Here is a 23180-nt window from a genome sequence, read left to right as displayed (position 1 = left end):
TAGTTGAACTTAGTATAACTTGCGCCCCCGCAATGCACTGCTGATGATGTCACATATTACATGACTCATGACATGCTCAGTGACATCACTGATGACATCACTGATAACATCTCAAATGACATCACTGATGACATCACTGATAACATCATCCACAGACTGTGTGTTTCTAAAACGTTTAAGAATGTTTTATGTTTATATGCTAATGTATATTCAAGAATGATTTGTTGCATTAGAACCTGTTTATGTGCAAAAGTGTCTTTATGCGTGGGTGGGTGTGTGACTCCTTGCATTGATGTGTGACTGAATAATTCTGTGCATGTACGCATTTATGAGTGTATGAGCTAAGGACTGTATTGGTGACTGAACATATGTATAGCTTTGTTGGTGAATGCAACAATGTGTTACTGATATAGGTGTAAGCAATTACATATGTAAAAGGCAGTAGTTTACAGAATTAGAGTATATAAGTGAGTTTATGTGACAGCAAGTGATTTTGACAGTGTGTCCATGGATAAGTATGTGGTTATGTCAATAATTGTTAAACACAGTACATATGTGTATGAATAAGTGATGTGCTGTGTGTATAACTGTGTAAAAAAATAAATGGCATTGGAAAGAATTCTTTGGGTGACTCACTATGTTTTAGATTAACTGTTAGGATAAGTAGCAGTGTGTGAGTATTTATATAGGTGTATGAGTGGATTTATTAGTGGCTGTATTGATGAATGACTGTGTGTAAAACAAACTGTATGAATTTGTGGATGGATGTGTATGTGGACCTATAAATCAGTAAGCAGCTATGTAGTAACTGCTATTGGAATGAGCATGGTTTCCATATTAGTGGTATGTACTTTTGAGTGAGTGTATGAAAGGTATTTGTTGGTTGTGAAGAGCTGTATCAGATGATCAGTAAACAACTATGTATTAACTGCTATTGATATGAGCATGGTTTCTATATTGGCGGTTGTACTTGTGAGTGGGTGTATGAAAGTTGTTATTTGGTTCTGAAGAACTGTATCAGATGATCACATGAATGATGTGAATGATGTCATCAGTGATGTCACTGAGCATGTCATGAGTGATGTAATATGTGACATCATCAGCAGTGCATTGCGGGGGCGCAAGTTATACTTAGCTCAACTAACTATAACGGGCGAATTTCTCTGGTTTTATATGAGTGAAATGTCCAACTAACTATAACGTCCCTGAAATCTATGTTTTTTTCAGTGAATTTCTAAGGTTTTTTAAATGCTAATTTCTAACTATAACGTTTTTAAAACCTATGTTTTTTTCCAGTGAATTTCAAAGGTTTTATAAATGCTAAATTGTAACTACAATGTCCCTGAAACCTAAATTGTTTTTAAGTAAATTTTAAAAAGACGTGCATACTTTTTGTAGTGATAAACTAACTGTAACAGTAGCCTGTTACAAGTTATCATTTTACAATATTTAAAACTTAATTAGCACTAATTAACACATAAGTGAGGAAAAAGTGTGACACAGCAGCTCTGATACCTGACTTCGAACAACAGCGTTCACAGTTCGATTCCCGGCTCCAGCGACACGTTAGCCCACCACTATGCCACTGTGGGCAGTACCTTGCTTAATCTTCCCGATGCCCCGAGCGCCAGGACACCTCTCTGGAGGTAGCTGTACACTTCACAAATGCTGACATTTAAAAAATTTAAAACCATAGTGGTGGGAAATATTAGCACGTTTTTTTCTATTCTGAACGATATTTTTTTTATGTCTTCTATTTAGAATTACAGCAATTAAAAGATGTTTTTAGTTACGAGAAAGGAAATGACACGGTTTGCGGGGTAACAGATTTTAAGCTCTCCAACGTATGTACATATTAAGGAGCTTATACGTGTGAGGATCGAAACCTTTACCGCTTCACATTTTGTAACTTTTCCCAACACGTACACAAGTTAAACAGTGAAAACGTGAGCACATGTCAACTGTAAAACGTGACATCTAAATGGGCGGAGCCGCATGTTCCTTCCATAGACTACTCAATACCCAAAAAGTATATAAACCACACCCGTTGATCCATTAGTTTTGTTTCTGCGAGTTATTTACGCGTGTCCATTCTGTGATGCAGGTGCTGTTTTCTAGCGTCGGATTCTTCTTTTGCGACAACAAAATATATTATGGAGTTGTAAGTTGTTTGATTATGGCATAGTAGATATTTATAATACGTAGCTATTTGTGAATATTTAAAGATTTGTATTTAGAAAGAAGTGTTATTGGTTGTTTTTGTCATTTATATGTAACGTCAGCAGCTTGTATTCAGAAACAGACAGAATAGAGGAAACGCTGTTCCTTTTCTGGCTCCTTGGAGCTCATATAGTGTGACTTTGTATATTATAATATTGACACTATACTTGACCTCAGAGGTGTTGGTGACCCGTGGGCGCGAAGACTACAGATTTATAAGTAACGTCAGCAGCTTCTGGTTCTTACTCTGTTTTCACCCTGGGATCATATTGTGTGAGTATGTATATTGTAATGTTCACAGTCATTATGATCTCAGAGGAGTTTATGACCCATCGGCACGAAGATGAAAGATTTAGAAGTCCCGGAGAAAAGAAGCTTTGAACATATTCACCGCTGGAAAATATTTAGTTATTGATCTTGTTTTGTGACACTCTGTATATTGTAGTACAGTGTCATATTTTCAGATAACAGGAGTTGGAGATTTGTTGGCGCCAGGAGTAAACCATCTGAAATACAGCTTACTGACCTTTATAACTTACTTGATCAGATATTTTTACAGTGAGAATATTTTTCGAAATTGCAGTTTAAAAAAAAGATTGTTTGCATAGATACTTTCTTACTGAATACCTTTGATAAACCCTACATTTCTGAATTATATTTTGGTATTTCTCTTTTTCTCTGTTGTGGTTCCTATTCTCCTTCTCCCTATAGAATATATCGAAATAGAAATGTATATTATACTACTATCCTATATGGTCTTAAAGGAGTACGTGAACTGTTAGCGGAGCAGTGAGCGACCTCTAAGCACTAAGACAGAACATTCCCGAGTTCTACAGAATAGAAATTGTAAAAATGTATATTTTTTTGTTGTGGTCCTTATACTTGTTCCCCTGTGGAATACTATAAACTCACCCTGTATATTTTAATACTGTGACTTTATAGTAGTTCAAAGGGGTTGGAGATCTATCTGTGCGAGAAATTAACGACATATACTAGAGTTATTTCTATTGATAACTTACTACCTCACAGTTTGTAACACTGCTAGTGTTTTATAAAATAGTAGTTCCTAAAAAAAAATTGTATACATAGTGCTTCATTTAATGTTTTGATGAAGCGTACATTTCTATGTAATTTGACTTCATTTGTGTTTAACTATTTTTTACTTGTTATTGTTGTTGTGACCTCAGGTGATGTAGTGCGGGAGTGTTTTTTTAGCACTTCTTTTCTACTTTATCTAAAAGTAACTAATGCCCTCTTATATTAACAAGAATATGGGGCAACACTTTTACAAACTATAGGCGACAAAAAAAGAGAGGGTGTGTCCACGCTTAAGGGATATTTTATGAATTGCATTTTTATTTGTCACCCCTCTGATATATACAGCTACACTTTCCTAAGAAAGTATATTTGTTATTGCTTAATAAAAACTGTTTCAAACCTAGACTGAAATTTTTGCAGCGCAACCACACCTACTATTTTACTGCAAGGAAGTAGCACTCCCCACGATAGAAGTAAGTACCACACTATAACTATACATTAAAGTAAACATTGCTCCCGAGAAGTAGCCTACTCAGAACCTTATTTAAATGAAGACCGCAACAGCGCGCTTTATTTTTGCAACCCCCTCCTCCATATTATAATATTTGCTCCAAAAATGTAGCACTCCCCGTCAGAAAAGTAAACACCACATTATAAGTAAATTGTGCTCCTGGGAAGTATCCCGCCCGCTGACTTAACCCCTTGAGTGCCCATGACGAGATGGTCTCGTCATGGGCCGCGGTTGCGCTGTGCCCATGACGAGACTATCTCGTCATGAGCCCCGCCCGCTAATGAAACGCCCGGCACAGGGCGTGGAAAGGGCGGGGCACTCAAGGGGTTAATAAAAAGAAGACCACAACACACTGTTATTTTCCCACTGTGATTTGTAGGCCCCACGCAAATTATATAAATGGCCCTTAAAGTATATAAAAAACAATTTTCACCTTCACAGTCCCTGTCCACCACCTTGTGACCACTGTACAGAGTTAATAGTGTTCCTACCCTCCCCTCTACTACTTTTTTTCCCAGTAATCCTTTGAAGTGCATCACAAAATGGCTGACAACAGTGAACCGTTCCCAGTCAATAAGGAGCAAACTTGTACTCGGAACACTTTAGTCAAAAAAATGTCCATGGTATTCCGCAGAGGGGGATGTTATGGCTGCCAACACTTCTACTTTTAATACTTCACAGCCAATGAACATTAAGCTTGGGAAGGTCCTGCTTGGAACACGTTATCCAATCAGATGTCCCTAAAACTCCGCGGAGGGGGAGGGAAACGCTGACAACACTTCTACTTTCAATGGTTTACAGCCAATGAACATTAAGCTTGGGAAGGTCCTGCTTGGAACACGTAAGCCAATCAGATGTCGCTGCTACTCTGCAGAGGGGGAGGAAATGGTTGGCAACACTTCTACTTTCAGTGGTTCGCAGCCAATGAACATTAAGCTCTGGAAGGTCCTGCTTGGAACATGTGAGCCAATCATATGTCCTTGCTACTCCGCGGAGGGGAAGGGAATGGCTGCCAACACTTCTACTTTCAATGGTTCGCAGCCAATGAACATTAAGCTCATTGTTGGAACACCTCAGCCAATTAAACGTTAATTTTGTTCCGTGCACAGGGACAGAACACGCCCTCCCACATAATATTAAATTTCCTCTAACCTAAGTGACACTATCCGTGATAAAAAGTGAACACCGCATTATAAGTAAACATTACTGCGCTGTAAAGGAAGGCCGCAATACGGCGCATTGTTGTTTTCCCGATATGATTTCCACAGCCTACTGATCATTGCCGCAATACCGCGCATTGTTGCCAGTTTTATAATTGAAAAAGGTGCTGAAGTCTTAAATCATACTTGGGTGCTCCTCTGCATTTCGTAAAAGATACTGCTGCAGAAATCAAGGAAGCTAAATAATATTCCAACTATATTGCATGCTACACATGTAGCTATTCTCCTGGAGCTGGTCATGCTTTGCTTCTGGCATGTTGATGCAGTGAATGATAGAGTGCCACCCTCAAGGTATCTTACATTGTCAGTTCCAAGTGTGTCTTACTGTTAGAAATGGGGGTCTGTAGTTGGCAGTGGCTTGCACCCTGTCCAAGTAGGGACCTTTCCTTGTAGTCAGGGTAAGGGGATTACACAGCTGAGATAACCCCTGCTTACCCCCTTGGTAGCTTGGCACGAGCAGTCAGGCTTATCTCAGAGGTAATGTGTAAAGCATTAGTATATAAACCCACAGTAACACAGTGAAAACACTACAAATGGAAACCACACCAGTTTAGAAAAATAACTAATCTTTATCCAAACCAAACACCAAAACAACAAAAATCACATACACAGATCAAGATATCACTTTTAAAAGGTTTAAAACAGTTCAGTCCATAAGAAATTATGGATGTGTCACTTTTAGTACAAAGTACCTGTGTTGCGTCAAAATGTCAAGACAAAAACAGGCACAGGGGAAGTGAGACCCGGTAAAGCAAGGCGATGCATTGGTTCCTTACACACAGGAAAGGTGATGCATCGGTTCCTTGCTCCCAGGGGAGGGGAGGCGCTGGTTCCTTATTGCTATGAAGGGGAGGTGATGCATCAGTTCCTTACTGTGAGAGGGGGTGATGCATTGGTTTCTTACTGCATGGGGAGGTGATGCTTCGTTTCTCCAGACACCCAGCCTCGGTTTCTTACTGGGGCCCAGCGCCGATGTAGACTTGGTGTACAAGTGTGATGTGTGGAAAATCCAGACGCGCTGGTGTCGATGCGGTGGCGTAGAAACAGGTGTCAATTTTTCCAGCTGTGAACAGGTGATATTTAAATTCCTTCAGCCTCACAGCAGGGCCTGCGTCGGAGCTGGAGCGGGGATCTTGAGCACTGGAGATACGCTGCTGCGGGCTCGGGCTGCAGCGGTTCTTTCAGCTACAGACAGGCATTGAGTCGATCTTTTCTGCCGCACCACGCCGATGCATTGGTTTTTCAACTGCATAAAAAGCTTGCGGCGGGGAAAATGGCACTGAAATGCCATAAATGGATTTTCAGCTCTTCTTGCAGCAGAAGCCACCTACAAGGGCTCAGAACTGGAATTGACACCACTTGGCAGGTCAAAACTCCCATCAGAGGAGTTCAAGGGCTGCAAGTGAAGTCTTTGATGTCCCTGAGACTTCTTAACAGGAGGCAAGTACACACAAGTGCTTGGAGAATTTTTCAAGCAGGATACCAAAGCCTATGTCCAGTCCTTAGTCTCTCCAAGACAGAAGCAGCAACTGCAGGGCAAAACAGCAAAGCAACACAGCAAAGAGGCAGTACTCCTCCTAACAGCTCTCCAGCTCTTCCTCTTGGCAGAGTCTGCTCTTGATCCAGAAGTGTTCTAAACGTCTGGGGTTAGAGGTCCAATAGTTATATCCTTTTAGCCTTTGAAGGATAGTCTTTGTAGTGCTCAGACCCTGCCTTACCCTGCCTGACCTGTCTCCAGACACACTACAGGGGGGTTGCGATAGCATTGTGAGAGGCCTGATACAGCCCTATCCAGGTGTCAGTGACAATTCCTCCCAGCACTCTAGCTCAGGAATACCGATCAGCCTGGTGAAGGCCAACAGGATATGCAGGGAACACCTAAGCTCCTTTTTTGTGACTGTCTAGAGTGAATGCACAAATAGCCCAACTGTCAGTCTAAACCAGACATAGATTCCACGGGCAGACAGAGACACAAAACAGTAAATCAAGAAAATGCCCACATTCTAAAAGTGCAAAAGAAACAATTGATGTATGGAATGCTGGACAATGTAATCATTCACCCCCAGTCACAAGGATCTGGGTTTAATCCATCATTCTTTTGCTCACCACACCACCCCAGTTTGGACCCAGCCATATGCAAATCAGTCTTGACCCTGTTTCTTGTGTAAACAGTCCAGCTCGAACTGCCAAGCCAGGTCCTTCCTGGACCGGAATCAAGCATCCTGGGAGCGGTTTCAGGGCATCACCCTTCATCAGCCAAACTAGCTTGAATGCAGGGGTGTAGTGAGCATGGGACCTGCGTCTGGGCGTACCCTTCCCACTTAGGGCGACATTTGCAAAATAAACAATTGTTGGACGTAATGCTGGACAATGCAAACATTCACCCCCAGTCACAAGGATCTGGGTTTAATCTATCATTCTTTTGCTCACCACACCACCCCAGTTTGGACCTAGCCGTATGCAAATCAGTCTTGACCCTGTTCCTTGTGGGAATAGTCCAGCCCGAACTGTCATGCCAGGCCCTCCCTGGACCGGAAACAAGCATCCTGGGACCGGTTTCAGGGCATCACCCTTCATCAGCCAGGCTAGCTTGAATCAGGCTGGGCTGGACTGTTCCCATGGGGAACAGGGTCAAGACTGATTTGCATATGGCTTTGTTCAAACTGGAATGGCATGGTGAGCAAAAAAACAATGGATTTAGGCCCAGATCTCTGTACTGGGGTGAATGTATGACATTGTTCTGCATTCTATCCATCTAGAGTATTTTTTAGTTGCATTTATCACCCTGAGTGAGGCGGGTATGCCCAGACGTGGGTCCCGTGCTCTCCGTTCCACTGGAGTCAAGCTATCCTGGCTGATGCGGGTGAAATCCCAACACTGGTCCTAGGATGCTTGTTCCCAGTCCAGGGTGGACCTGGCATGGCAAATCGGGTTGGACCGTTCTCATGCGGCACAGGGTCAAGACTGATTTGCATATGGCTGGGTTCAAACTGGAATGACATGGTGAGCAAAAGAACGATGGGTCTAGGCTCAGATTTCTGTACTGGGGGAATGTATGAAATTGTTCTGCATTCTGTCCTTCAATTGTTCTTTTTGCGTTTGTCACCACGAGTGAGACAGGTATGCCCAGACGTGGGTCCCGTGCTCTCCATGCCACTGGAGTGAAACTATTCTGGCTGATGAGGGATAAAACCCCATAAACGGTCCTGGGATGCTTGTTTCCAGTCCTGGCCAGGCAGTTCGGGCTGGACTGTTTCCATGGGACACAGGGTCAGGACTGATTTCCATATGCCTGGATTCAAACTGGAATGGCATGGTGAGCAAAAAAACGACAGATTTAGGCCCAGATCTCTGTACTGGGGTGAATGTATGACATTGTTCTGCATTCTGTCCATCAATTGTTCTTTTTGCACTTTCTAAAAGTGGAATGTTCAACCACACATTTCAAAAACCACCTCCACAAAAAGATGTATTTTTAAGTTCTGATCTCAGGAAACCCAAACTAAAAACCCTCTATCTCTTCCTAATTGAAAGTTACACTTGTAAGATGTTAAAAGGCCTACCTTAGGGGTACCTTATATGTAGTAAAAGAGAAGGTTAGGGCTTTGCAAGTGGGTACACTTGCCAGGTCTACATGACAGCTTAAAACTGCACCTGCCCTTTAGGGAGATAGACCACCTAAACAACTTTGGGTTCTCACCTCCCATCTGCATTAACCATCTGAGGGGGCTGTGGTCTGTCTCAAACCTCTTCAGTTCCCAGACCACGGCAAAATCCTCCCTCTCAATAGCACTCCATCTCTATTTCGGAAAAGTTGTCTCCTACTGATGAAAGCTACGGGTTGATCCAGGCCCTAGTCATTCAGCTGTGAAAGCACAGTCCCACACCATGCTCTGAGGCATCTGTCTGCACCACAAACTCCTTGGAGAAGTCAGGAGCCTTGAGCACAGGCGCCATACACATGGCCTCCTTCAGGGCATCAAAAGTGGTCTGGCATGCCTCCGACCAGAACACCTGACGTGGCTGCTTCCTGGAACTCAGCTCAGTCAAGGGGGCAACAATGGTACAATATCCCCTTGACAAACCTGTGGTAGTACACAGTGAGATCCAAGAAGGCTTTCACCTCTGTCTTGGTCTTTCTCAAACCAGAATGGTGTTAATCTCGGGTTGTAGGGGCGCCACCGGGCCACTTCTTACCCGATGCCCCAAGTACACCACAGATACCTGCATTATCTGGCACTTATTGGCCTTGATAGTGAGAGCTGCCTTATGCAGGGCCTTCAACACTTCCCAGAGGTGGTGCAAGTGATCTTCTTAAGTGGAACTGAACCCTGCTATGTAATCCGGGTAGGTGGTACTGAAATTCTCCAGCCCAGTCAAAACCTGGTTGACCAAGGTGACAGAGGTGTTATTCAACCCAAAGGGCATAACCTGAAACTGGCAGTGTCCCTCTGGCATTGAAAACACTGTTCTCTCCAGTGCCCCCTCAGTCAAGGCATTCTGCCAGTATCCCGATGTTAGATCAGTTGTATTGCGGAACTTGGCAGCTCCCAGCTGATCAAAGCGCTCATCAGCTTGGGGAATGGGGTAGGAATCAGTCTTCGTGACAGCATTGAGCCCACGGTAGTCCACACTGAACTGCTGTTCTGGAGTGGCACCGGGTGCAGCAGCTTTGGGAACCAAGACTACTGGACTGGGCCAAGGACTTTTGGAGGGCTCAATCACCCCTAGAGCTAACATTTTGGACACATCCTCCTTGATGCAGGTCTTCACTCTGTCTGTCAACCTGTAAATTGTGTTATTCACAGGTGGAATGTCCCCCATGACAATATTGTGCATGCACCAATGGGTGACACCTGGGGTGAGTGAGAACTGGGTGGCAAACTGCCCCAGCAACTGGTGAGAGGCACCCTGCTGCTCCAGGGTCAGTTTAGGGAAAGAGGACCATGCCTTCCACTGACCCATCCTGCTCCTTGTCAGACAGGAGGTTGGGAAGAGGTTCGCTCTTCTCTCCACCTCATCATCAGTAGCCAAGAGCATGGCTAACACAGACCTCTCAAAGTAGGGTTTGAGGCGGTTCTGGTGCACGGGGTTTTTAGGGGTCCACAAGTCCACCAGGTAGGTGACATCACTCTTTCGCTCCTTCACCTCGTAGGGGTCCTACCATGTGCCTTGTATAGCATGGAGCTCTACTGGCTCCATCAACCACACTTTGTGACCAGGTTGAAACAAAACCAGAGTGGTATTCTGGTCATACCAGTCTTTCATGTTCTCCTGGCTTGTTTTAAGGTTTGCCTGAGCGAGTTTCTTGGAACAGGCTGTCTCGTTTCGGATGGCCAGCATGTAGCTAAATACATCCTGGGGGGATTCCTAGGAGATGCCTCCCAGCCCTACCTGATAAAACTGAGAGGTTCTGTGGCAGGGTGCCCGTACTACAGCTCAAAGGGGCTAAAGCCAGCCCCTTTCTGCTGTACCTCCCTGTAGGAAAAGAGAAGGCATAGCAAGAGGACATCCCACGTATGCCACATGGGTCATGACAGACCCCCAGTCATGCCTTTCAGGGTACAGTTGGATCTCTCACCCAACCCATTACTTTGAGGGTGGAAAGGAGTGGTGGATATGTAGTTCACCCCACACTCCTCTCACATAGCCTTTAATTACAGCAACATGAAATGGGTACCCCAGTCAGATACTACCTCCTTAAGGAAACTCACACAGGTAAAGATCCCCATGAGTGCCTGGGCCACGACAGGCGCCATCACCGTCCTGAGAGGGATAGCTTCCGGGTTCCAGGTGGCATGGACCACAAAGACCAGGTTGCCCATGGCTGTCTTGGGATCCAGAGGCCCCACAATGCCAATGCCCACACACTCAAAAGGGGTGCTCATGACAGAGTATGGTTGGAGGGGGCCCTTACACTTCCCATCACTGTTGCCACTTGCCTGGCAAGTTTGGCAAAGACCGGCAAAATGCATCTGACTGCCTTCACATAATAGGAGAGGTCATTCTAACAGTAAATCAGGTGTGACCTGGCTTCTTTGCGAGCTGCTTGATGCACGGCCTGCTGTCTAAGACCCACTAGAGTAGGGCATGTCTTCTGCTCCGCGCAGAACTCTTCCCTAATGGGACCCTCTCCTTGCTGCCAATTTGTCAGCTCAGGCAAGTCTCCCAGTTCAGTTGCCTCTACCCCTGTCGTCAGCCTCCTCTTGGACCCTGGGAATTTCAAGAGTGGGTTTCCTGTGCCCCCATGCCCTTCCTCTTCATGGCAGACAGCAGGGCCACTGTTTCAGGCTCCAGGTCCTCTTGATTACTCTGGACTGCCATGGACTGTGTGGTCATGCACGCCCACTAAGACAATCAGAACATCTCCACGTACAACCTGAACTCCACCTCCCTCTTGGCGGTATGTTCCAGGTCATTCCCCAGCAGACAATCCACAGGCATGGATGGGCTTACAGCTACTCACAAGGAAACTGAGACCATCCCGCACAAATGGAACCTGAGCCACTTTACAGAAGCACTCACTGTTGTTTACTCCCACAACTTTGTGAAAAACATCAGGGACTACTTGCTCTTCAGAAAGAAGGTGACACCTAACAGTAGTCACACTGGCTCCTGTGTCTCCTGTGTCTCTCGGAGCCCCTACCCTCTGTCTGTTGATGGTCACCCACTGCCTGTTTTTCTTAGTGTTATCAGTTATTAGGTTTCTCTGGACCATCTCACTGTCCCCTAGTGAGACAAGGGCCATCTCAGCTTGGACTCCACACCCTCCTGGGACCAACTCCTCCCCAATCGCTACACTAGCCATCACCCGTGTCTGCCCACCGGTGGGGGGCTTTGGCCGCATGGGACACTTGGGGTCTGCTTCTCATGTGACCTTCCTGATGACACACAAAACATTTCCTGGGACCCCTCTCTCCAGGCTTCCCTGAAGAAGTCCATGTTTTTTTATAACCTGGGGGATGGGAACCTTTACCCTGGGAACAAGTTTGGGGCCCTTTAGAGAACTACTGCTATTTACTCTCCCCCACTTTTCTGATGGGGACCCCGCCCACCTTTGACGGTGTGTCTCCCACAGTGGCGGCTGGTATTTCACGGCGGTGGGGGTGTGCGGGTTGCGGGGGAGGGAATAGAAACAAAATGAAACACACACCTGTGTGCTGCCGCTGCCACCTCTCAGTCCCCTTCGCCCGCTTCCAGGACTCCACGGCATGAAGCAGGAAGCTTCCAGGCTCCCCACAGCCAAACACAATGCTGCAATGCAGTGTTGTAATTGGTCTGAGTGTCGTAGTTCCGTGATCAGCAAGGGAATGAGAGCATGGGCATGTTCTCCACCCAGGCTGTAATGCGGCCTAGGTGGAGAACTTGAAAAGTGTGCATGATGGTTTGGCCGGCCCGAGATGGCCGGCCAAAGCGTCCTGTGCCCTTGGAGTGGGCAAACCACTCCTCCCCTGACCCCCCCTTCCCAGCTAACCTGCTGAGCAAGGACGGAAAAATAAAATGATAACAACAATGAGTTACTAACATTTTATTTTTGTCCTTTTTGACCTTCTCAGTAGGGTGACGCTCGTACGCCTTAGTGGAGGAGCCGCCCCTGGTCTCCCATGTACAACAGCTTTTGGACCCAGGTGCTGAGCCAGCGGCCTGCCTCCTTAACGAGCTGCCTGGGGTCAGTCAGCTTGCTGTCAATATAGTGCTGGTGCAGCTCTGGAAAACAACAATTGGACAAGTGCTCCCATACAATCAAATTGTAGAGCACCTGATAATCTGTTATCTCACTGCCCTTCACCCAACCATCCAGTGCTCTGCAGTAAAAATCAACATACTCAACCCAAGTTTGGGAAACCAGTTCAGTACTCTCCCTAAACTTTACCATGTAACACTCTGGGGTGAGACCATACTTCCCGACCAGGTCTTCCTTCATGGCTGGATACCTCTCCAGATCATCTGGTGCTAAGGCCAGCAACGTGTCCCTCCCCTCCAAAGTGAAGTGGTTCCACTAATACATGCCCTACCTTTCACATATACTACACCCTGCCCATGAGTAGCATAACTTTATTTGCATGATTGATTAAAACCTTTGCAATTTCTTTTACATTATGAGTAGTGGAAAAGGGAGAAATAAAAAATGCTCGAACTATATATACAATTCCCCTCTATGCAAATGTTAAACTTGCAACATTCATTTAATAAAATCAATAATCAAAGAAGCCTTTGTATTTTTTTACATTTATAGTGTAAAAAAGGGTGTTTCCCTTTACCCATATGTACCCATATGGAGCTTTTAATGTCTTCTTGCCAATCCACATTAATTTGAATGCTGGTACGACTTTAAAAGCAATAAAAACCTTTGAAGGAAGAGCTGTTCGAAGTTCCTTGTGCGTGGACCTTTTTTGTTCTTCCATTTTTATGTTTATTTGATCAAATCTTTGTTGATTTTCTAGCTTTTCCTATTCCCAGGGTGTTTAAATGGTGGTTAGAAGTGCATTTAACTAAAAAAGGATAAAGTGTACATCCACTAAGTAGTGTTGTAGTGGCCTGATTTTTTCCTATTTGGTAATCAGTAACCTCCTGTGCAGATTGTTTATTTGCCCTCAGCGCCTTCGTTGTGGGGCAGTGTTTGAGAAAGTCTCTTTACCGCTATACCGAAGAACTTTGTGAGGCAGCAGTTAGTTGGATAACAGTAGAGTTGACGCATAGCTTCACTGCCTGCCTGCAAGTCCTAATGCCCTTCTGTTTTAAAGTTAGACAAAGTAGAGTACGTCTAATGTCCAGTAGGCTTGGGCAAATACAGATAATGTGCACAAGGTCCTCGCTTCCCGTTCCACAGATGCGACAGGTATGATCTCCTCATTTGCTTTTCCAGGGGGGTAAACACTGGAGGATCGGTGAAATGCCCAGGCGTAGTCTTAAATTCTTTTCTTTTATCTTCAATTTAAAACTTGCACTGAAATAAGTTTGCGGTTTAAGAATTTTATAATCATTGAGCACAGACCAACCATGTGCCCTTTTTGCCAGGGTTTCTTTGTCTTTGATTATACCTATAGTTTTTGTTGCATTTGTTACTTCCTTCTTGAAGCTCCGATGGGTTTCAGAGGTGGCCCACAGGCTAGTTAGCCCTAGTTTTGATAGAGAGTCAAGGGTCTCTAGCGGGTTAGTTTTCATGGCATGTCAATTCGGTCCAGAGGTGTGAATTTAATGATCCTGGCTCGGTTCCTCTAATCTTATACCAGCACTTGTTGCAGCTTGGCCCGGATGACCTGTAGTAGTGGATTGGGGGTTACATCTGGTAGGGCTTTCTTTAGAGGCCTCATTTCTAGTGAAGTCATAGTTCCTTTCCGGCACAGGGCCTCCAACTGAGGTTTGTACGAGCCTCTGCTGTCCAATAAGACTCCTAGATATTTATATTCAGTGGCCGGTTCTAGGGGATGTCCGTCCAAATACCAATTCGGCTTTTTCTTCCTGGAATAAAATATTGCCATTATTTTTTCTTTTGCTTAGGTTAATGCTTAATGCGTTGACTTGCGAAAAGGTGTTAGTGGTGTCCAGGAGGTGCTGCAGACCAATTAGTGCTCTGCTTATTAAAACCAGGTTGTCCATGTATAGAAGGTTGGAAAGAGGCACTTTTCCAAGTTTCGGGCCATGTGATATACTTTTGTCCAGTTTTCCGGGGAGATCTGTGTGATATACTTTTGTCCAGTTTCCCGGGGAGGTCTGCCATGAAGAGATTAAAGCGCAGGGGTGCTAGAACGCACCCTTGTTTTAAGCCTTAGGAGGTGTTAATTCGCCTAGAGAGGTGTGTCCCGGCTCCCAGCTTGATTTAAACCCAGGTGTCCGTATGTAGTAAAATCAGTTGGTTTAGAAGGGCCATTGGAATCGCCCATTTTTCCCGTTTCTGCTATAATCTAGCGTGGTCTACATGATTGAATGCTTCACTACAATCTATGAAACATACGAATAGCGGTTGCTTTACCTCTTTGGCTGCATCAATCAGAAGTGCCAGAGCCACGATGTTAGTAGTGGTTCCCATTTGTCTGCAGAAACCAGTCTGGTTTATAGGGATGATGGATTTAGACGAGGCCCAAGTTGTTAGTTCTTCCAGGATCACTCCCGCGTAGTATTTAGCTTCAATGCCCCATGAAGCTACCTTGGGCCTACCTTAGTGGTACCTTACATATAGTAAAAAGTAATGTTAGGGTCTGGCAAGTTGCCAGGTTGACAGTTTAAAACTGCACTTGCAGACACTGCTGTGGCAGGCCTGGGCTACTCATGTGGTCGGCACAATTAGTGCTGCTGGCCCTCTAGTAACATTTGATTTACAGGCCCTGGGCATACATAGTGCACTGTACTAGGGATTTACCGGTAAATCAAACATGCCAATCATGGATAACCAATCATAATCACAATTTACACAAGGGGCATTTGCAGTTTAGCACTGATCAGCAGTGCTAAAGTGCGCAGAGTACACAAACCAGCATAGACAAAGTCCACCATTCAGTCAAAAAACAGGAGGTCAAAAGCAAAAACAAACAGTGGAAAACCACCCCAAAGATGCTAGGTCTTACACAAACTCCACTTGAGAGGAATTCCAGCACTGGTTTCAACTTGCAATGGATGGGGACAAAAACACTTTTTGTAAAGATGTACATGTTCCAGACAACTATAGAAGATGCTAAACTTTTTTGTCGCTTCTGAGTCCTTTGAAGTGTGACCTGATCAAAAGTGAAGAAACAGAAGAGCCAGAGCAGTGGATAAGGAAAATCATGATGGAGAGAGGTTCATCGGGTGACTCGCCTTCAGAGCAGGCTGAACCCACAAATGTTAAGGTGTTCTTTGTCAAGAGCAGTGTATGACTGAAGACAATGACATAATAATGTTGGCATTGTGTATTCTGGAGGAGCATGTCAAAATCGTTTTCTTGGATGTTGTTAAATGAGACTCCAAATCATATTAATAATGACATTTTATAGGAATTATAAGAGTTTCAAATCTCACTTGGATTAAGAGCAAAAAATCACAATGAGGTTGCCAATATTATTATGGATTATATAGTTGTTTGTTCCCAGATAAATTCAGACTGTACCCTTTCCCTATTTATAATATCTCGTACAGTGAATAAGCTTCCTAGCTCATAATGATTTGGGTGTTCTAGCCGAAGTATTGATCACATTCCCTATAATTCAGAAAAAAGTTTATTTTATTTTCTAACAGAGTATTAACATCACCTTTTATAGGTTTGTATAGGTTAAGTAAGCTAAGTATGTTTTTAAAGTATTTTCTTTGTAGCAGTAGCAGAAGTATCCAATTTCATATTGTGCTTCAAGGATTTTAATCACTTAGTGATTCCTATAATTTTATATGGACAAAGAGAACAAGAGATTGCTTTTAAAACGATATGTACTAAGATAATAATTAAGAAACTGAGTAACAGTTTGAATTAGTGTTTCCAAGCATGTAATCTGCTGCTTAGCTTTTGGTATGATAGACTTGGCACTGTAGAAAATATCAGTTCAGTTTAGGTGCGAGGATGCTAATGCTATTTATAAGCTCCGTCTGTCCATGTGTCCTCAGCATACTATCTTCTCATAACTATTCTATGGGGTTTAGGCTATGGTTGTAGACATCTAGCACGCTAATGTCTGATTCAGACAATTGCTGCTTACCACTCCATGGGTATCTGTGTGCATACATTAAAAACATTGATTGATCATTATCATCCATGTAAGTTCTAGAATATATCCTCATTGTGAAATGTAAATTTCATATCTTTACATCTTCAAAACGAATTTATTTAGAAATAATTAAAATAGATTCTATTAATTAGGGCTAACCCCATGTTCTCATCGATATAAAATACACCTTGCTATTGTCTTAAACTAAACCAACACTAAATATATACTAAATATATAATAAAACATTTAGTCTGGTAGCTAATTTTACATTTTCATTGTTAGCCTCAAATTTTACGGCCTACTTTCCATAGATTCACAGATTAAAACATTTTTTAAGAAACAGGGAAGAAAATGTGCTGTTAAGAGAGATTTGCTTATGCAGATTGTAACCCTTGTGGGGGGCGCGGGAGAGATGTGGCACAGCGGCCAGGGCGGCTGACCCTTGAGAGTGGGGCTCATGGTTCATCTCCGGCACCAGCGGCAGCTCAATTCAGCATCATGGGTCTCTGGGCAGTAGCCCACTTAATCTTCCCAGAAGTCCCCAGTGCCTTGAAACTCTTAAAGTGGTGATATGTTTGCGCCTTACAAATATGAATTGTTATTATTATTATAGTGACGTTGTATACAAGTCACAATCTGTGAAGGTCTTAGCTATCTTCTATCATGTTACAGAAGCATGTAAAACAATGCCAAATATGTAACAGTAATAACACAGATTTCTTTCTCGCTACTCTGAGAATTTGGCATCTAAAAATAATTATATTACAAAATCCTCAATTAGTATTCTTATTAATGGAATCCGACAAGTTCAATCACTACTCTCTCATGTGCTCTTGGGTGGCCTTTTGTTAATCAAAGAAATAGATTTCCTTCTCATTATTGTGAGAATGGGACATCCAGAAATAACAAATGTCTAGTCATATTTATTTAGTCTCATGTGTTCAGTTACTACTTTCTTGTATCCTCTAGCTTTGCCCTTTGGAAACTGAAGTTATTACAGTTTTATTAATCAAACCATCTGTTCCATCAAATAGAAAATTCACTTTAGTATAATTGGCCAGTAAAATATATTTCTTCATTGAGGCGTTTGTAAACCAAACTCGACAGAATGAAGTTAATGATTTTAAGAACCCTCATTTTTCATAGTTGTTTCTCTCAGTCTCCAGCTATACAGCTACCCTTTTTGGTCAATTGCAACACACTTGATTTTTTCATTATCATCTTTGGTGTGTACCTCAGTAAAAATCTTTTAGTAGCTTCATACTCAAGCCTACACATGTTCTAATCACACATTGAAGGTTACATTATAGTAGCAAAAATAAATACTACATTTTATGAACTCATTAATTCTATATTTTTATGGTGGTTGACATCTCAAAACTCCAAGTCTTTGAATACAGTGTATTGACAACAAATACAATTCGTAAAGTTGTAAAATCTTATTAGGATTTAAGGTCTAATAACAGTTTTTCTGCATTTTGAAATAAGCATAAAATTAAGCAGTTGTGTGAGCTGCCTGGAAAAAAAGCATGCATATCAGGGAAGCAGGCCCTGGCATCACAGACAGCCTGCATGTTGATTGAGTGCAGGCAATGTCTGTTGCTGAAAAGGTTTACTGTGTGGCGAGGTGGCTGAAGTGCGACATGAGTGCAATACATAGCAGCTAGAACACGAGGGAAGTGGAAAATGTAATTAAATTCCCTAGCAAACATTTGCCTTCCCACCAGTGATGGTGGCAAGCCTATGTAGAGATTCACTCTTTGGTTGCAGCAGCTCAGGACCAGATGCAAGCACTAGGACTGGTCACTGGACACTGTCTTAAAACATCCAGTGGCAAGAAAATGCAGAGCAGTTAGTATCTTTACGTAGACTTCGATAGCCTAGGAGCAGCATGTATCTTAATCAAGATCCTGCTCTCACCCATAAATCCTGTCACAAATTACATCAAGTGTGAAGCGGAATCTGGAAATCACATCTTAGCTGGACTTCCAAAAGATAATAATCCTTTGCCCAGCCGCAGCCTGTGCAGATGAGAGGGGGGGAGGGGATTTTGACAGGCGACAAGGGAAAATTATTTATTTATTTTATTTTCCCTTGTGGTCATCTGTCGAATCCCCCCAAACCCCCCACCACCCTACCTCTCTTACCTGCATGGGTGGCGGCTGTCTTTGCCTAAAATCCTCTCTGTTCTTTTGCTCCTCACATGATTCCTTCGCAAAACAATGGGCAAACCCACAAACACTTCAGTGATATCGTGAAAGTTCAGAAAGAGAATGTTTTTGCTTCTTTTTCCTGCCTGGCTGTAATTGGCTGTTGAGCTAAATATATTCTGGTGGAGCTTGGTGGGGAAACTGTATAAACTGTCTAATTAATTTACCAGGTGTCTGGGAAGTATTTGAAACAATGTTAAATGAATGTGTTTAGAATTGCGGTTTTAACTTATGACTAACATTAACATTTGAACAGATTTTAAAACAAGGTACAGAAAATGTAATTAATTTTAAACTGAAAGTTGAAATGTTGTTACAACTTATATCATTGTAGGACACATGCAGAATAATATTAAAAAATTAGTATTTTATTCCACTAAATTAATCAACACTTACTACTACAAACCAAAAATATAACAAAAAACTATAAAAGTAAATCCAACAATTTTATATAATGTTATTTGATTGTAAATAAAGATGGAAAAAACAAAATCCCATATGTAAGGTTTTTAGTTTACCAATAAACCACAATGTAAGGGGCTTGACATAATACATTTTGATTTTGCCTAGTACTTACTATATAATGAGCCTGTTAATGACAATGCTGTTTCTGTTTTGTGGGTGAATAAGGACCCTTCCAAGCCCCTCCCAAACAAAACTCCTTACTCCACCGTATACCCCACACTTTTCATCTACAGTTTTAGGCTTTTTTCCTCGACTGCCGCGTGTCTCACACTCATTGGCTGCTACAATGTATACTTACATGTGGTGACATTCTGCAGGTGCGTAACAGAACTGCACACATAAAAAGATATGACAGGCGGTGGCTTAAGACTCTGTACATAGTTTGTGAATAGTATTCTGTGCTTTTAAAAAAAAATCTATAAAATGAACTACAGAATGTAGTTTCTGAATCAGGGCCTATGTGCACACAGTCTTACACCTCTGCCTGTCCTATCTTTTTCTGTACAGAGTTCTTCACCTCAAATGCGTGATCTCTAGCCTGAGAGCCAAGCCTCCGCCCAATAGAGTGGACTCTCTGCCTTGATAGCAGAGACTCCACCACAAGTGTAGAGTCTCTGCAGTTGTAAAAATAATATTTTTAAAATTTATGAACATAGTTTGTGAATACCAAAAAATCATATACTTACACAAGTGTGAGTTTCCCTTTGTGAAACTTAATATTTTAAAAATAGATATTCTTTATTTTTACACTATATTTTAGCTTTTAAATTTTTGTTATTTTAATGTAAATTTTAAAAGTCAACATTATTGTAATCTATATTTTTGGTTTTGATATTTTTTTAACTTTAGATATTTTTGTAAGACGATATTTTGGAATCAATATTTTTGTTGTTTTAATTGTAAGTATTGGCTTGTCGATATTATGGTTGTCTTTACTTTTACTTAGACATTTTTGTAGGTGATTAGTTTTGGTGTTGATTTTTAGTAGCACAATCACCTTTAATACTGTTGTCCAGGTGCTCAACAAAAATTTTGCACCAAAAAAAGAGCTGCAAGGGCACTCCTTAAGCACTTTACCTTCTGGGTTGTGAACTCAATCACTCCAAGACTTACTCAGGGAGATGGTGTGGGTTTAGAGAGTCAGAACTCAGTGAACGACCAACACCAGTTATTAATTCACTGTCTTGAAAAAGAAGTATTTTATTCAAATGCATACAGCAAAATACTGTACATAATATTACAGAAACAACAAAATATTCTGGGTTGACTAAAACCTGTTAGTAACTACTGAAGAGGCAGCCTTTGCAGCTTCCATGGGACAACCTCCTAGGATACATTTCATGCAATAGTTCATGTCTCTGGGGCCTTTCTTGGAGGGGGTTGTTATCTGGAGGATCTCAGCGGAGTGCTGTCCATGTTCTCGGCCCGTTTGTTTCCGCCACTGGTGGAGATCTTGCTTCCCCTCTTACTTGATTACCCTGGCATGCACAGTACCTTTTCTGTTGTGTCAGTCTGTTGGTGGTGCAGGCATGCTTGCATTGTGCTGTTGGGGTGCACTACTAAACAAGGTGTGCACTCCACACCCTGCGAAGTGTGAGGACATGTGATCCTGCCCTACCAATTGATGCATGAGCAGCATCTTTGGTGCTTGAACGAGATGAGTAGGGGCAACACCAGTACTAGCCAAGAAGGCTGCTGTAGAGTAGCAGTGCTTGAGGATTGACAGATCTTGTGGCTTGTATTATTTCTGGGACCCATACACAAAACCCAGCACACAAAAAAGTCTCTGTGAAAGAGTAGTTCTTTATAAAAGCCTCTTGGTTGATGTGGTTCACCTCCTGTACTCTTGGTTTTCCTTTGCAAGGAATATGAATTGTGGTCTGGTCTTCCTGTGCCATGTGGCGCTTTATTCTGAAATGGAACTTTATTGGTCACGAGTTCCTAAGTACTGTAATGGAGACGGAGGTCCAGGTACACACATTGCTATGTTAGCATAAGCGTCTTAGAAGTTAAAACGCCATCTTGCCACTTTTGCTGCTTTTGCACACGACACTGCAGATAGATGTTATTATATGAAAACTGCGTGCTTGCCTTTTCTTCACATGAGAACGGTCTGTTGTTCACATCCCTAGATGTGCACCGCGACCTTGGTCTGAACGTTGTGTGCAGACACAGTCAGGGCCAACAAACAATGTATGCTTTTGAATTCAGGTTGATCGGCCCACGCTCTAGCCATAACACGCTCACAGCTGCAAATATCTGAAATTTGAGCGCCTTTAATATTGCAGTTTGCATGCATGAGATACGCACTTTGGAGAAGACTTTTTCCAGACACAGAGCAAAGCAGATCCTGTGATGTGATTCACCTAAGCTGATATTTACGGTATGGGGTTCCCCATTCAAACCTAAAGAACTTCTATTAGTCTAATAATACTAGCTTACTAGTGAAGGGAGGGTGGTTGTATTCCACTGCCATTTGTAACATTATTTCTCCCTTCATTTTCTATGGTATTGTAACAATGCTGATGGTTCTATTCTTAATCATTTGTCTGCTTATGTTACCCAAAGTACTGCATCTTAGGACACGTAGTTTATAAAATAAACATTTTAAACTTTACTGTGTCTCAGATTACTGTTGTTGTGGACTGATATGAGAATAATAATGAACAGGTATTTCTGATTCTCACCATTCCTGAGTGTACTCTAAGTCGCATGTTCTGGGTTGTCTAATCATTGGTAGCTTCGAGATGATACGGAGAGCAAATGAGACACTGATGCTAGTCGGATAGGGGTTCTGGGTACTGAGGTGAGTTTTTGGTACACCACATTTCACTGAGGTCCTGGTTTCCTACGCATAGTTCTGTGCATGAGCAGAATCCCTGCAACAGTACCCTCTGTCCATGTGGGTTCACACTACCAGTTGCTGTGCAGGGTCGCATCAAGATACCTGGGCCTCATCCTTGCAGAGCAGCAGAGGTCCTTCCCTGATGCAGCAGTGAGTATCTTCGACTCATCAGGACTCAAATTCTTCATAGCCCTCACCATCTGTACAGCTTCTTCCTTATGCAAGAGCACCTCAAATGCCACTCTTGAGCACATGTTGAAGTTTCTCTCTTGAAGCATGGGCAAGGTAGTCCCTCCTGACTGTCTTGTCAATGTTTCCCTTGATCTGGTCCAGAACCTGGCAATGGAAATTGGCTGTGGATAGTCACAACCTAGATGGCAAACGTTTTCACGATCACCACCGTTAAGAAGATCTGGGATTCTGGTAAAAAAAACTCTTGGCACACTGGCTGGAAGTTCCGGCCCCTCCTTTGTACTAAAGTTGCATACAGTACTTGTGTATTTCAACAGTCATGTTAGAGATTGATTTTGACCATTTGCTTTTTCAACTCATCCTCCCCTAGCCAAGTTGAGAGGGTGTTAGCAGGCAGGTGTAAAATGTATGGCTTACACTCCAGTGTTGGAGGAGGGTGTGAGCACAATACTGCAAACTTGCTCACATCAAATTTATTTCGGGGATAGAAAGACAGTGATTTGGAAACAAGAACTTAATGTGTGCACATGTTTGATGGGTTGCTGCTGGAAACCATCAGGGCTTCTTTTTGGGAGCTTGGACTATTTCAGCGGTGGTGTTTCCTGGGCTAGCCACTATGAGTGATGGAACTAAGGCTATAGGAGGTGCTTTAGTACCACCAGTCCTGGAGGCAGTTCAGAAGGACAATGGAAAACAATGAGGCCTTTCAATGTGTGCAATCAATTTTCTTTTCAGTAGTATTTAGATTTTTGTTTGGATGCAATGAAAGGTCGGTAGTAATTAATGAGAGCTCCTTTGTAAAAATTG

The sequence above is a fragment of the Triturus cristatus genome, chromosome 1_2 (genome assembly GCF_964204655.1).
Source record: "Triturus cristatus chromosome 1_2, aTriCri1.1, whole genome shotgun sequence".
In the NCBI taxonomy this organism is placed as follows: Eukaryota; Metazoa; Chordata; class Amphibia; order Caudata; family Salamandridae; genus Triturus; species Triturus cristatus.
Note: the sequence above shows the minus strand (reverse complement) of the source record.